The sequence below is a fragment of the Betta splendens genome, chromosome 9 (genome assembly GCF_900634795.4).
Source record: "Betta splendens chromosome 9, fBetSpl5.4, whole genome shotgun sequence".
Lineage (NCBI taxonomy): Eukaryota > Metazoa > Chordata > Actinopteri > Anabantiformes > Osphronemidae > Betta > Betta splendens.
This window is the reverse complement of record NC_040889.2, coordinates 242,219-257,304: the sequence shown is the minus strand read 5'-3', so window position 1 is coordinate 257,304 and position 15,086 is coordinate 242,219. Positions and strand designations below refer to the sequence as shown.

At 43.7% G+C, this 15,086-nt stretch overlaps 1 long non-coding RNA gene across 1 annotated transcript; it reads left to right on the top strand.

Moving 5' to 3' along the window:
* Positions 1-3,865: 3,865 nt before the first annotated feature.
* On the top strand, positions 3,866-6,604 carry LOC129604671 (uncharacterized). The gene is made up of 4 exons (XR_008695748.1): positions 3,866-4,124; positions 4,799-4,840; positions 5,227-5,317; positions 5,991-6,604. It is a non-coding gene; the product is annotated as an uncharacterized LOC129604671 (long non-coding RNA).
* The last annotated feature ends 8,482 nt before the right edge of the window (positions 6,605-15,086 follow it).

The window sequence follows — 15,086 nt, the reverse complement described above, 5'->3', positions numbered from 1 at the left end:
GTGCACAAAGGAACAAAAACAAAAGTCTCTGCAGGACCACCAGGAACTGCAGCAGGAACGACCTCCTCCTGGAGGCCGACAGGAACTGCAGCGGAGGCTGCCACAGGAACGACCTCCTCCTGGAGGCCGGCCGGAACTGCAGCGGAAGCTGCGACAGGAATGACCCCCTCCTGGGGGTTGTGGGGAACCGCAGCAGGCACTGCGACAGGCGCAACCTCCTCCTGGAGGTTATGGGGAACCGCAGCAGCAGCAGGAACTGCGGCAGGCGCGACCTCCTCCTGGAGGTTGTGGGGAACCGCAGCAGGAACTGCGGCAGGCGCGACCTCTCCGAGGCCGCCGAGAGCCGGGACGGCCCTTCCAGGACCGACAGGAATAGGAACAGGAACTAGAACGGCGTCCTCACAGGAGCCGACAGGAAAAGGAACTAGAACGGCGTCCTCACAGGAGCCGACAGGAACAGGAACTAGAACGGCGTCCTCCGTGGGGCCGACAGGAACAGGAACTAGAACGGCGTCCTCCGTGGGGACTGGAACGACCTCTTCAGGGCAGACGGAGACTGGAACGACCTCTTCAGGGCCGACAGGAACTGGAACGACCAGTATTAGCTGGGCGATATCCCTGACCAGGCGCTAGAAAGGCAACTTACGGATCAGCAGCTCAGTGTGTTTCTGGTAGCGACGAATCTCTCGGAGAGCCACGGTACCGGGCCTGTAGCGGTGAGGCTGCTTTACTCCGCCAGTGGCTGGAGCGCGCTTACAGGCAGTCTTGGTGGCCAGCTGCTTCCTGGGAGCTTTGCCTCCGGGGATTTCCGTGCGGTTTGTTTGGTTCGGGCCATTTGGTTCTACAAACAAAGAGAACGATAAAGTAAACAGAGGCAAACGCAGTCTTAAAGGAGACTGGGCGTGCCGCAAGCGACACAGCTCGCCACACCTCTGTGTGAAGAGAGAAAGAGAGATCACATTTCTCCTACATTAGCTTCTCTGCACTGGCTGCCTGTAAAATTTAGGATAGAATTTAAAATTCTCCTACTCACCTTCAAAGTCCTCAATGATAAAGCTCCTTCTTATCTTAAAGACCTCATAGTTCCTTATGATCCCAGCAGAACACTTCGTTCTCAGAGCGCTGGGCTACTTGTGGTTCTTAGAGTGTCTAAATGTAGAACGGGGGGCAGAGCTTTTAGCTACCAAGCTCCTCTCCTCTGGAACCAGCTCCCTCTTCAGGTTCGAGAAGCTGACACACTCTACACCTTTAAAATTAGGCTTAAAACCTTCCTTTTTGATAAAGCTTATAGTTAGAGATGGTTCAGGTCACTGGCAATGATTGTTAGTCACAGGAACCATCTCTTAGTTAAGCTGCAATAGACATAGACTGCTGGGGGACTTAATTTATACACTGAGCTCCTCTGTTTCCTTCTACCTCCTCTGTCCAATAACCTCCCATCATTGTCCCATGTTTAACTAACCTTGTCTCTTTCTCTCCACTTTCTCTCCAGTAGTTGTGCTTCTCTCCCTCTCTCTCTCTCTCTCTCTCTCTCTCTCTCTCTCTCTCTCTCTCTCTCTCACTCTCCTCTACTCTGTCCTCACCTACAGGTATCATTGGACTCTAAGTTTGGTGTCTGTGATGGGCAGCTGCGGATCCAACCATCCTGCCTGTATCCAGTCCCTGGTCCAACCATCCTGCCTGTGCTCTGTTGTGCTGTTGTTGTTTGCTGTGCTTTTCTCTCTCTCTCTATCCTCTCACCCCAAAACCGGTCGAGACAGATGGCCGCCCACATCCAGCCTGGTTCTGCTGGAGGTTCTTCCTCGTTAGAGAGGGAGGAGTTTTTCCTCTCCACTGTTGCTGTCAAATTAAATGCTTGGCCTGTATGTGGGATTTGTTGGGTTTAGTTGTGTGAGGTTTTAAACCTTACTTTGTAAAGGGCCTTGAGATAACTTTGTTGTGATTTGGCGCTATATAAATAAAATTGAATTAAATTGAAAATTGAAACTAGTTAGCAATTAAGCTTGCAACACAGCACAGTAATCATTACAACTAATCATGTTAGAATTTGATAGAACAATGACATAACCCCAAATCACAAGTTGATTTAGGCTGTGACACAGGACGGGGTAATAACAAACATAACTGCGTTCATTGCAATTTCTTGTAGCGATCGACAGCTGTAGCTCTAAGTGCAAAGGCCTAACGGCCACACAGGTGTGTGATCAGTGATCATCAAAGGCTCGGTTGACTCGCTGTAGCCATTAGCAAAGCTAGCTATTAGCCTGTCTCACATGTGGGTTACTACATTTTAAACAGACCAACTAACATATAAGGACAAAGACCTGCGTTTCTCTGCCTGCTACAGCCTCAGCTGCGTTGGGTTGTTACTGGGTTGTTAGGAGCAAACCAAATCAAATAGTTTGATACCTGTTCTGAGACGGAACTCTTCACCACTGGTTGAACTCATCTCTCTATTCTGAGTTGAGCACTGCCCCAGTGGTATTTAATCCAGTGACACCCTAGTTGATTTGGATTTCCCTCTATCTTCAAACTTGTTTCACCTTTCTTTTGTGTCGCATTACTTGTCTTAATTTGTCCTTTGTTCTTAAATTTGGTAAACTTATGTTAAACTTCATTATTTATCCTTAGGTTTTATAAATTAGACAGAGATACTCTTTTCACTTGATCAAAACCATCACACACTTGGGTCTTGACCATTCCTTGTCCTTTCACTCTTTGATTCATTCATTGCTGATTGTGTTTTCTTTGATTGTTTTCACATTCGTTCATTAATTGCTGTTAACATTGTCTGTCATACAAAGCTTTTAACACACACACCCTCATTCACCAACACTCTGTTCTCTGTTCATTCATTGCTGATCATCTCATGCTGATTGTTTGCTAATTTCCTGTTCTGTTACTTGAGTATTTCCATATTATTTAATTGCTATATCCAGTAGTATTAGATTAATAAAAAAGTTAAAAGGAATCTGGTTTGGGTGCATTGTTCTTCAGATTTTAAGCAGAGGTCACTGAACTGTGACAAGAATTCACACATTAAAGACTGATTTGGTTTTATCGCAAGAAAGTTGTCATTGTTGTTTATAACTAGTAACTCATCAATTGCATCTGCCGTTGACTAGATTGATACAAGTGTGGTTTCAGCTTTAAAACAAACCTTGTGCCCCAACTTTGAGGAATGTTAATGTTTCTGCATTAATATCAAACTATTCATTTGAATTCGCTACATACTGTGTGAATAAACTAAACAGCACTGAATGCTTCAGGCTAAACTGAATCTCTAAACACAGAAGACAAGACCACAGTACAAACCTCGAATAAAGAGCACTGGACATCAGAAGGGATTGTCGTAAAGTTCAGTGTGCTTAAAAATATTACTGGGTGTGAATTTCATTTTAAAATGTACTTAGAGCTTAGCATAGCCTTTACCCTCTAGCTCTTGTCTGAGTTTTGCTAATGATGATGACATTATTGGACTCTACTGATGTGTAACTGAAGTCCGCTCGCCGCACTGAGGCACTCAGACTGTGGGAGCTTTGGTTAAAAATGTTATTGCCAGTCATGGTATTGAATCCACTGTCTTTTTGATCTCTCAATTTCTCAGGAAGAACTGCAGAAGCACAGAATGGGATGATATTTGGACTCATTGAGTGGAGGAGGTTGGTGTTGGTGGGACAGTTGTAGAAATTCTTATCTAGTTCTTTGTTGTTATCATTGTGCCTTTCTGCTGGCTACAGTAACTTAAAGAAAAATGTATTCTGTTAATAAAAAATTAATAAATGTCAGAGAAATTATACAGAACAATAGAAGCAGGCTGTGCTGTCAAGGACCCACCCACATCATATAAACCACAAGCAGACGTGCATTCAGCCTTTCTGGACGGTACATCAGCCAGTGTTTTCTCTTGCCAGAGAAAGTGCGACTTTTAGCAACATCTGCAGTAGTTCATGTATTTTTAACATGTGCTATGACAAGATGTAATGCAGAATAAAATTATGAGCCTTAATGTGAACTCCTTTTTCCCCAGCAGACTACACAGTAGATTTTCTTGGTCAGTGCTGCTTTACAGAACCAAAGATGAACTGTCCACTACCGGACACCAATGTTTGGACATAGTTAAGGTAAGTGTTAAATTCACGAGTATTAAGATAAATGTGAATGTTCTTGGCTAAATACTTCATAAAAATGAAAAACATGATCAGTTTCTTTGATGTGTTGATCTTGTTGACCTTGACCTGAGTGGTGTTACAGTAGATTAAAATACTGGAAAGTTTAACATCAAGCTTGTCACCTCATCTTGGAAATAGACCAACAAAGGCAGAAGTGCTGTCTATAGTTTGTCAATTATTAGAATCATTATCATCCACCACTTCACCACAGAGGTGAAAGGTTCCTATAGCACACTGTTGTAAAGCTGGTATCAGAGCCTCACAGGGTAAAGGTGAGTTTATTGATATGTATACACTGCAAAGTGACTGCAGTAAAATAAACAGTAAACTCATCGGTGTGAACATTACCTTGTCCTAAAGTTCAGTGTGCTTAAAAATATAACTGGTTGTGAATTTCATTTTAAAATGCCTCACGGATGATAATGTACTTAGAGCTTAGCATAGCCTCTACCCTCTAGCTCTTGTCTGAGTTTTGCCAATGATGATGACATTATTGGACTCTACTGATGTGTAACTGAAGTCCGCTCGCCGCACTGAGGCACTCAGACTGTGGGAGCTTTGGTTAAAAATATTATGCACAGTCATGGTATTGAAGCCACTGTCTTTTTGATCTCTCTATTTCTCAGGAACAACTGCAGAGGCACAGAATGGGATGGTATTTGGACTGAGTGAGTGGAGGAGCTTGGTATTGGTGGGACAGTTGTAGAAATTCTTATCTAGTTCTTTGTTGTTATCATTGTGCCTTTCTGCTGGCTACAGTAACTTAAAGAAAAATGCACTCTGTTAATAAAAAATGTTAATAAATGTCAGAGAAATTATACAGAACACTAGAAGCAGGCTGTGCTGTCAAGGACCCACCCACATCATATAAACCACAAGCAGACGTGCATTCAGCCTTTCTGGACGGTACATCAGCCAGTGTTTTCTCTTGCCAGAGAAAGTGCGACTTTTAGCAACATCTGCAGTAGTTCATGTATTTTTAACATGTGCTATGACAAGATGTAATGCAGAATAAAATTATGAGCCTTAATGTGAACTCCTTTTTCCCCAGCAGACTACACAGTAGACTTTCTTGGTCAGTGCTGCTTTACAGAACCAAAGATAAACTGTCCACTACCGGACACCAATGTTTGGACATAGTTAAGGTAAGTGTTAAATTCACGAGTATTAAGATAAATGTGAATGTTCTTGGCTAAACACTTCATAAAAATGAAAAACATGATCAGTTTTCTTTGATGTGTTGATCTTGTTGACCTTGACCTGAGTGGTGTTACAATAGATTAAAATACTGGAAAGTTTAACATCAAGCTTGTCACCTCATCTTGGAAATAGACCAACAAAGGCAGAAGTGCTGTCTATAGTTTGTTAATTATTAGAATCATTATCATCCACCACTTCACCACAGAGGTGAAAGGTTCCTATAGCACACTGTTGTAAAGCTGGTATCAGAGCCTCACAGGGTAAAGGTGAGTTTATTGATATGTATACACTGCAAAGTGACTGCAGTAAAATAAGCAGTAAACTCATCGGTGTGAACATTAACTTGTCCTAAAGTTCAGTGTGCTTAAAAATATAACTGGTTGTGAATTTCATTTTAAAATGCCTCACGGATGATAATGTACTTAGAGCTTAGCATAGCCTCTAACCTCTAGCTCTTGTCTGAGTTTTGCCAATGATGATGACATTATTGGACTCTACTGATGTGTAACTGAAGTCTGCTCGCCGCACTGAGGCACTCAGACTGTGGGAGCTTTGGTTAAAATATTATGCACAGTCATGGTATTGAAGCCACTGTCTTTTGATCTCTCTATTTCTCAGGAACAACTGCAGAGGCACAGAATGGGATGATATTTGGACTCAGTGAGTGGAGGAGGTTGGTATTGGTGGGACAGTTGTAGAAATTCTAATCTAGTTCTTTGTTGTTATCATTGTGCCTTTCTGCTGGCTACAGTAACTTGAAGAAAAATTCACTCTGTTAATAAAAAATGTTAATAAATGTCAGAGAAATTATACAGAACACCAGAAGCAGGCTGCACTCTGTGACATATTAATGAAAAAAAATTAGATGGTTGCAAGTTGTATTGTTTTAAGGCAAAATTAGCCTGTGTGTTTTGACATGGTTAGAGCTTTTAGCAAACAAAATGTGTCATTAAGACATTGGAGCCACTGTTTTGACCTGTGTGTGAACTGTTAAGAGAATGTGTTGTTTCATTCGACGGCTGCATCAAAGCCAGAAATTTTAAACTGTAATAGAGAGTGGGATCTACCATACCAGGCAGGACCTAAGATGTAGCCTGTGCAAATATGCCCCTGAAACAATCCAGCACATAACAACGGGGTGCAAGATGCTAGGGACAGGGCATACATGGAATGCTATAATCAAGTGGCCTGTTGAACAAATTCTATTTCTAAATAAAAAACAAATTAAATAACTTCAGTGTGTTGTGTGTTTATACCCACATCAAAAGCATTTTTATTGCCCAGTTTATATACAATTCTAACTCCATTTTAAGTAAATGAGAAAAAACACTTTACATATAAGCTACAAGATGAATGGACGAACAGACAGAATTTTTTTAATGCTACAGCAGCAAAATTCAACTGCTGGAGCACCCACAAGAAAACAGCAAAGGAATTGTGAAGGATTGTAAAAAAAGAAGCAAAAAAAAAAGAGCGTGAAAAAACAATGCACATGTACACATTCACAGCTCAGGCATGTAGTGCTATACTGCAGAATTAGAAGTATGGAACAGAATTACCATGTAAAAGAAACATACAGTACAGTATGACAATAAACAAACACATAATATTGTGTATAAATGTACCTGTTCAATGGTTAATACATCACAAAAGCATGTGAAGTCAGTGACCTCACAGTTCAAACATACTTCCCTCAGTGGACTGTTCTCTATATATGCCTACTATTTTTATAAATGTCAAGAATAGACAAGGAAAACAAAATCACATAACAGCACATCTACACACGGAAAGTTTATTTTATCAAATTAATCAAAAAAGGTATATTTTTGTCAAAGCATCACAATGCTATCAGACGAAAATGTCAAATGGTATTACGAAGGCGTCAACTTAAGTTTGACCCATTATGGAGCGGTTCATTAGTTACTTCAAGCTGCACTTCACTTCAGCTGCCACCAGATGTCAGTAAAGATACCGTGTTGAAAAGCTTAGAGTAATGAATCATTTTTCAATACAAGCTTCAGTGCTTCAGAAAAGCTTTGTTCGGCCATTACTATTATGAATGTATTATAATAATTAATTATAATACAATATAATACCGCATTCCATATCTGTCTGATGCTTGAGGTGTGTAATCCGGATCTTGGTCATCCGCTGAGGATGAATGAGATCCTTTTCTTTCCCATCAGAGTTAAACACACATGTTGTTCTCCCCGCATCCAGCTCCATAAGTTATAACCAGTGTGTTTCTGGTAGCGACGTATCTCTTGGAGAGCCTCGGTACCGGGCCTGTAGCGGTGAGGCTGCTTTACTCTGCCAGTGGCTGGAGCGCGCTTACGGGCAGTCTTGGTGGCCAGCTGCTTCCTGGGAGCTTTGCCTCCGGTGGATTACCGTGCGGTTTGTTTGGTTCGGGCCATTTTGGTTCTACAAACAAGAGAACGATAAAGTAAACAGAGGCGAACCGCAGCTCTTAAAGGAGACTGATGATACTTTTCATCCAAAAGAATATTGGACTTCAATGTCTAAGTAAGTTCTCTGTAAATTTTCATTCCATAAAACCCTTTAGATCGTCCACACTGCCCATGTCATGTGTGGTTTTCACTCCCCATCATAAACGCTCTGTTTACGATGGGGACATCATCGTAAACAGAGCGCAAGCGACACAGCTCGCCACACCTCTGTGTGAAAGAGAGAAAGAGAGATCACATTTCTCCTACATTAGCTTCTCTGCACTGGCTGCCTGTAAAATGTAGGATAGAATTTAAAATTCTCCTACTCACCTACAAAGTCCTCAATGAAAGCTCCTTCTTATCTTAAAGACCTCATAGTTCCTTATGATCCCAGCAGAACACTTCGTTCTCAGAGCGCTGGGCTACTTGTGGTTCCTAGAGTGTCTAAATGTAAAACAGGGGGCAGAGCTTTTAGCTACCAAGCTCCTCTCCTCTGGAACCAGCTCCCTCTTCAGGTTCGAGAAGCTGACACACTCTCCACCTTAAGATTAGGCTTAAAACCTTCCTTTTTGATAAAGCTTATAGTTAGAGATGGTACAGGTCACATGATTGTTAGTCACAGGAACCATCTCATAGTTAAGCTGCAATAGACATAGACTGCTGGGGGACTTAATTTATACACTGAGCTCATCTGTTTCCTTCTACCTCTTCTGTCCAATAACCTCCCATCATTGTCCCATGTTTAACTAACCTTATCTCTTTCTCTCCAGTAGTTGTGCTTCTCTCTCTCTCTCTCTCTCTCTCTCTCTCTCTCTCTCTCTCTCTCTCTCTCTCTCTCTCTCTCTCTCTCTCTCTCTCCTCTCCTCTGTCCTCACCTACAGGTATCATTGGACTCTAAGTTTGGTGTCTGTGATGGGCAGCTGCGGATCCAACCATCCTGCCTGTATCCAGTCTCTGGTCCAACCATCCTGTCTGTGCTCTGTTGTTGCTTGTTGATGTTGCTGTGCTTTTCTCTTACTCTCTATCCTCTCACCCCAACCGGTCGAGGCAGATGGCCGCCCACATCCAGTCTGGTTCTGCTGGAGGTTTCTTCCTCGTTAGAGAGGGAGTTTTTCCTCTCCACTGTTGCTGTCAAATTAAATGCTTGCTGTATGTGGGATTTATATAAATAAAATTGAATTGAATTGAATTGAAAATTGAAACTAGTTAGCAACTAAGCTTGCAACACAGCACAGTAATCATTACAACTAATCATGTTAGAATTTGATAGAACAATGACATAACCCCAAATCACAAGTTGATTTAGGCTGTGACACAGGACGGGGTAATAACAAACATAACCGCGTTCATTGCAATTTCTTATTGTAGCGATCGACAGCTGTAGCTCTAAAGTGCAAAGGCCTAACGGACACACAGGTGTGCGATCAGTGATCATCAAAGGCTCGGTTGACTCGCTGTAGCCATTAGCAAAGCTAGTTATTAGCTTGTCTCACATGTGGGTTACTACATTTTAAACAGACCAACTAACATATTTAAACATCACAAGTATCAAGCATGTACTTGCTACAGCGAGCTAGATCCACCGTTCCCTGCCTGTAGCCGCTCAAAGGCAGATAACGATCAGCTGTTCCCCCCAGGTGTATGCGATACAAATAAAGGCCAAACGCTGGACCCACCGTTCCCTGCCTGTAGCCGCTCGAAGGCTGATAGCTATTAGCTTGTTTCACATGTGGGTTACTGCATTTTAAACAGACCAACTAACATAATAAGACATCACAAATATCAAGCACGTACTCACTACAGCGAGCTAGATCCACCACTGCCTGCCTGTAGTCACTCGAAGGCCAATAGCAATTACCTGTTCCCCCCAGTTGTATGCAATTACAGAAAAAGGCCAAAAGCTAGACCCACCGCTTCCTGCCTGTAGCCACTCGATGCCGATAGCTATTAGCTTTTCTCCACACAGGTGTGTGGCTGCAGGAGCCCACATGAGCACATTTGAAGAGGACAAAGGCTCGGTCGACTGGCTGTAGTCGTTAGCATAGCTAGCTATTAGCTTGCCTCACACATGGGTTACTACATTTTAAACAGACAAACTAACATTTTAAAACATTATAAGTATCAAGCATGTACTTACTTCAGTGAGTGGATGACGGACTGTAGGAATAGATCCTTTTTTTCCAACAGGAGCCGTGAAACAAATCCAGCATTGCACGCACCCTCGTTTGAAATACACATACGAATAAATGCTGAGGGAGTGTTTCTGGCACCGGTCCGTTTAAAATAAAAGTGACCCACAAAGTCCTCACTTGTTGATCCCTTTGTGAAGTTAATAGACTTTGGTGTTGGTTAAAACACCCAAGAAGAAGGCCTTCATTTATTTACTTTTTATTTTACACCACATTTTTGAAGGTCTTACAATTAGACATTTATATGGAAAGAAACACTTGTATTTCATTTGCTGATTGTTTACTGGTTAAGAGGTCAGTGACTATATAAATTATGGTGCAATCCGAGTTTCTCTTTCCTAAATACTATCCGAGGTAGTGGTCATCCACCATTAAAAATAGGTGACATTTTCCTTTAAGTATGTTCAAATGTTGACTTGGAGTGTACATAGCTTGCGCTAGACAAGAAGAGGATGATCTCAGCAGGATTCCTAGTGGAGTGAGAGAAAAAGAGATGGTAGCATGGTGCAGTATGTGAGGGAGGAAAAGAGTTCAAGGAATGAAGGAAAGGTAAAGTGTGAATGTTGACAATAGAGAGATGAAACAGTGCTGTGAACCTTGCATTTCAGTGTGTAGCTTGTAAAAATATGCAGAACGCATAAAACTAACATTGCATGAAGCTTTGCTTGACAGAATAGAGTTTAATGCATCAACCAGTGATCTAAGTTTTTATGTAAAACAGATAATTAACATATGCAGGAGTGCTGTGTGCTTCCATTGCAGGAAAAAAAGAGGACAAAGAAGATCAAACTCCGGCTCACTGATGGGTGATATTGTTATAATGGATCTAATTGACCTGCCATGAGGGTTCAAGTGTCTTTGTAAACTTGTCAGTAATTTGTTTTTGTGTTTATTTTTAGAGGCAGGTACTGGATTCACCTGCGTTCTTAGGTCATCAAGCTGGCTGCCCTGAGATGTCCCGTATTAGCAGTATGATGAATTAGGCTAGTTTAATTGATTTATGTGTCCACATAGCTAAGGTTAAATGAAACTTAAAATGGTTTGGGACCTTGCTAGTGCTTATCACTTGTTTAAGGCGGTAAAGTCAATTGGGCTTAGCTTTAATGGACATTTGTCTGTCCATTGGGGGGGTTGTGGTAAATTCTGTTCCTCCTATGGGGTTATTTCTGTCAAGTTGACCGTGGTGTCAGGTTGGTCACTAAAACAAATAAACTGCTGCAGCTGAGTAAACATGGACACGTAGGCACTCGCTGGTTGCATAAACAACACAGCTTTAATAAGTGGGCATTGGGAGATGTTTCTTAGAGTGCTTCGCAGAGGATCTGCTGCAGACACCCTGCTGACCTTTTCGACCTCCCAGTTCCAAGAACCAGCGGGTGAAATCATCCACCACCTCTCTCATGATTATTCTGTGATTGTACTATTTCATTCTATGTAATAAATTCACATGTTAATTTGAGCATAAAAGTTGAGTCCGTGTGAAATCTCTAGCAAGGTCGGAACATGAAATACACATCACTTTAAATCATCCAGTTGAAGTTGTCTGAAAGTGTCATGTTTCAGCATTCACTGCTTCTTCAGTCTGAGGACAGTTGAATGTCTGAATGCCACATATTTTTCTTCCTGTCAGATTTCACTTCCAACCTCTAAAGGGCTTATTATGTAAACAAAGAACTGAGGGAGGTGAGTAGTTGTGAACTCTCAACTACTTGGCTTCTCCTGCACTGTTTAAGGCTCTTTGTGTGTGTCCTTCATGTGGGACTTGGATCCTTTTTGAAAGGGGTCATATCATGCAAAATCCACTTTTTAGATATTTTGGAGCGTTCCTATGACTCTATGGGTCACATATACACACACTGAGCACGGTAGAAATGCATTTCCTCCTTTTTTCACATTTTGAACATGTAAATTTTCTCATCCAATGGAGACAGACCTCGTCCTACTCTGAAACCGTTCCCCCATTTTCATCACACATGTAGAAAGTCCTCCCTACAAATCCCGAACCACCACCCCCACAATGATCCTGAACCAAAACTAGACTTCCGCCATTTCCCCCCCCTCTCACTCACCGAGAACAGACGAGCACGGCAGCGTCCAAGTCCTCCCATGGAAATAGTTCGGTTCTTGGGTGTTTTAACCAACACTAAAGTCTATTCACTTTACCAAGGGTTCAACAAGTGAGGACTTTGTGGGTCACTTTTATTTTAAACGGACTGGTGCCAGAAACACTGCCTCAGCATTTATTCGTATGTGTATTTCAAACGAGGGTGCGTTCAAGGCTGGATTTGTTTCACGGCTCCTATTGGAAAAAAAGGATCTATTCCTACAGTCCATCATTCACTCACTGAAGTAAGTACATGCTTGATATTTATAATGTTCTAAAATGTTACTTTGTCTGTTTATAATGTAGTAACCCATGTATGAGGCAAGTGAGTAGCTAGCTATGCTAACGGCTACAGCCAGTCGACCGAGCCTTTGCCCCCTTCAAATGTGCTCATGTGGGCTCCTGCAGACACACACCTGTGTGGAGAAAAGCTAATGGCTATCGGCATTCGAGCGGCTACAGGCAGGAAGCGGTGGGTCTAGCTTTTGTCCATTTTCTGTAATCGCATACACCTGTGGGGAACAGCTGATCGTTATCGCCCTTACAGCGGCGACAGGCAGGAAGCGGTGGATCTAGCTCGCTGTAGTAAGTAGGTGCTAGATACTTGTGAAGTCTTAATATGTTAGTTGGTCTTTTTAAAATGTAGTAATGTAATGTGAGACAAGCTAATCGCTAGCGTTGCATGTGGGTCCGATACCTGCGCATACCGGCAATCCGTGACAGACTGTGACACCAGCAGAATTAGGGTCATAGTGGATGAACATCTGCAGGTTGGGTTGAGGAGAAGGAGAGGAGAGAAAAGAACAACAACCAGCAAAAAAAGACAGCAGAACAGGCTGGTTGGAACAAAAACAGAACACAGACAGGATAGTAAGACCAGCAACTGCCCAACGGAGACAAACGCCAGCAGGCACACGACCTTCTATGTTAAAATATGGTTGAAACAATGTCAGTCGCCGATATGACGTTGATGTAAAATTGAAACAACGTTAATTCTAATGGTTTTAGTCAATCGAGAAAAAAATATCAAGTTTTGACGCACGTCTGGCGCTAGTGGAACTCCTCCACAAAGAGTTTATGGCCCTCCGCGACTCCCTGGAATTCAGCCAGCAGCAAGGTGATTTCTCTCGCCACCGAGAACGAGGCCCTGAAAGGAACGGTGCAATCCCTGACGGAGGATGTGGCTCAGCTAGCGGCCCGAAAATAAAAAGATAAAAGAAGGCATTATGATCTGCAGGCCCGCAGCATGAGGGACAACCTGGTGTTCTCGGGGATTCCAGAACAGGCGGAGGAAAACACGGAAACCACAATTAAAAACTTCCTTAAACAACAGATGAAGATTCCAGCGGACGCAGTGGACAAGATGGCGTTCCACCGTTCGCACAGACTCGGAGGAAGACGACCCATCGTTGCCAAGTTTCATGACTTTAAGCAAAAGGAACTGGTTAAGAGCCGGGGCAGACAGCTGAAGGGAACCGACTACAGCCTCAACGACCAGTTCCCCAAGGAGATCCTCGACCGCCGCCGCCGACTGTTCCCCATCCGTAAGAGGTTCATGGCAGAAGGCTGCAGGGCTGTCATCAGCGTCGACAAACTGTACGTCAACGGAGAGCTCTACCGGGACCGGGAAGCAACTCCGTGGCTGTACTAGCAGGTGGTATGTAAAAACAATGGTTTAATGTATAAGGTTTGTTAAAAAAATAATAGATGCAATGCAACTATGTGTTAAATCTTTACATCCAGTATTCAAACTCGTTCTCTCGCAGATGTTTCATGTAAATGTTTATTGTCTGTCACGTCCGGGCTTTTCACCCGCCCTTTACACTGAAAGGACTTCCTGTTTTATTTTGTATACTTCCTGTTTCTCTGTTCAGTCCCCGGATCACTCAGCACACCTGTTAGCAGTTAATTAATCAACACCGGTATATAGCCTCCATCCCTCACAGACTCCAGTTGCCAGATTGTTGCGTGAGATCACCACTTTCCAGCGTTCCTTGATTAGTCCTGTTGTGTATTGTGTTTCTCGTTCTGACCACCGACTCTGAGCCTGCTTGATCCTTGTCTGCCTTGATTGTTTGCTACTGCCTGTTGCCGACCTTGCCTGCCCGACCACGATTCAACGCCTGACGTTTGGTATTGTACTCACCTCTCGTATATGACCTGTGCCTGCTCCTGACTACGCCTCTGCTACGCTCTGATCCCGTTTAACCTGCTTGATCTCCTGTGTATGACCCTGCCTGGATTTGACGCTGCATATTGGAATAAACTACTCTCTTTAACACCAGAAACCTCGTATTGTGCTGTGCATGTGGGTCCGTCATCTACGCCGCCCTGACAGAACAATCTGGCCAGAAATGGACCCACCCAGCATCGAGAACCTCCGCGCTGCGCTCGCCGCCCAGGAGCAACGGCTTAGCGAGCAGGAGGAAAGGACCAACTCCGCGCTCCAGAATCTGGCGGAGTGCGCCCGCCGTCAAGAGAACGCAGTGGCGGGACTCGTGGAGGCGGTGGGCCGCCTCGCGTCAGGAAACGCCAATGGCACCGCACCGATCCAGGTTTCAGCGACCGCAGCGGCAAGTGCACCCGCGGCGACTCCGCCGACTCTTCCTCCGGCACCCGACGCACGCCTCGGTGCGCCAACCCGTTTTCCCGGTGAGTCGGGCGACTGCCGGGCATTTCTCACACAATGTGAGATCCACTATGAACTACACGCTCCCGCGTTTCCCACCGAGAGAGCTAAGGTGGCGTACGCGGTTTCGCACCTGACCGGGGAAGCGGAGGCGTGGGCAATGGCAGAATGGCAGAACGGTTCAACCTGCATGTCGTCTTTTAGAGCTTTTTCAACGGCGTTGAAGCAGATCTTCCAGGAGATCACGCCTGGAAGGGAAGCGGCGCAGAGACTCGTGAACATTCAAGGAGGGAGGACCACGGCCAAGTACGCGATTAAGTTTAGGACCCTGACGGCGGAGGCCGG